Here is a 1,788-nt window from a genome sequence, read left to right as displayed (position 1 = left end):
GGCTGGCTCGTCTTTCGGTGATGACCAAGGCCTCCTTCTTTCACCCTGGCAGATGAAGCAGGCGATATGGCAACCCCCACCATGTGTATTAGATTGTTAGTAATTCATTTACGTCCTCTTTTCAAGCCTGACATGTTTTTATCATTCTTTCTTACTGCAAAGTAGGAAAAAGTGGCTTAAATCATTTTTAGACTCGTAGGTAACTAAATAATTTCATTTTCTGCGTAATTTCCGCATTTGTGCTTTATATATTATTAATGAGAGCTGTAGCACCGCAAGTCAGTAAAAGCTTAAGTGTTCCAGTTCCCTCCCTTGAATTGCTCACAGGTCCTAAACATCAACAACCCGCCAATGCGATTGACTGAAGGGACGGGAAGATGGTGGTGGCAAATAAAGCCTCTTGAATGTGTTGCTGCGATGAGGGGACCTTATTGCAATATCCACTACTGCAGTTGCTGGCAATTCTTCTTGGAAATACTCCTGCATTTTGCAATTATACTGGGTTTTTTCTCAATGAACATTGTGTTTCAGATGTCGAACATTTCAGAATCTCACACAGGAAGTAAAAAAAATTGCGTCTCACCGTCTTAAATATTCAAAACCAGTCAGCTAGTCAAAACTGGTCCACAGCTTGTGAGATTCCAGCTACCCTCGGTCATGGCGGTGCTTCTCTTCAAAATGGGCACCTGATTGTGGAACACGATTGCCGCAGTCGGACAATTTGCCCTCTTCTCACCTCCCGACCCTTCAACTTTGTTTGCAAATTTACGAGGTGCTCATGGTGCCTTTGTGTGTATCAACAACCCTAGAATAAGGTCATAGCTCAGGTCTTGTTGCCTCAATTTTAGAATATGGCTTAGTTTGTACCACGATAGCTATTACTTCCTCAAATTGCCATCATAAACTGTTGAATGCTTTCGCCAATCCCTTTGATGCATGAAAGTACCGGGCATTGAGAATGTATTATTTTTAGCCTTTGTACGCTTAAGCAGAATTGGACCTTCTAGGAGGATGCATTGCTGAGTTCCGTCGTGGTGGAATCTTGCACGTCAATGCAAACAATCGGCAGCACTCAGTAGCTCCTTTTTAACAAGGCACATGCTCTCCGTAAATGCGACTTTTGGACCACTCTTTTGTCTTCCACACTGATGCATTCCATTGCAAATGGGACTGCGTGATTACCATTGTATCCCTACAAAATCAGAAGAGAGGAAGAAACCAGAAGTCCCATCGAGGGGTGGGCGACTGCGTGTTTGGGGCTACGGCTCTACTTGAGCCACCGAAAAGCCCACAAGCTGCTGTTGCTGTTGCTGTCGCTGCACAGGGTAAATTTCTCCGGAGCTATGAAATGTCGCGTGGTCTCCTAACTCATTGGCTTGTCCTGACTCTTTCTGGGGCAGTTCTGTGGTATCTTGTAGGCAGGGTAATGTAAACACTCCCAGTGGATGATTACGTCTGCGGTGCACCACAGCCACACATAAACAAAGCGTAGTCATCAACACACAGAGCGGTGTGTCTTCGAAGTGTTGACAACGACACCGAATTTGTGGTGATGCAGAAGCGACGATCCTCCTAAATATGGCACATCTCGGTGAGTGATTAATCAACCACTTCCGGATGATGGATTCTGCCATCACCACCCCCCTTCCTCTCCCCGCGCCGGCTGTAATGCAACGCTTATTTTTGAGGAACTGTTCATCTTTCCGTGGCAAAAGGTTTTGACTAGCGTTGGACTATTTCTCAGCAAAAAGGAAGGAGCACCTGCTGCCTCGTGGAATGCGGCACTCT

The sequence above is a fragment of the Echinococcus granulosus genome (assembly GCF_000524195.1).
Source record: "Echinococcus granulosus chromosome Unknown EG_S00078, whole genome shotgun sequence".
Classification (NCBI taxonomy): Eukaryota; Metazoa; Platyhelminthes; class Cestoda; order Cyclophyllidea; family Taeniidae; genus Echinococcus; species Echinococcus granulosus.
The sequence above is the reverse complement of the archived record's forward strand: the minus strand, read 5'-3'. Positions refer to the sequence as shown.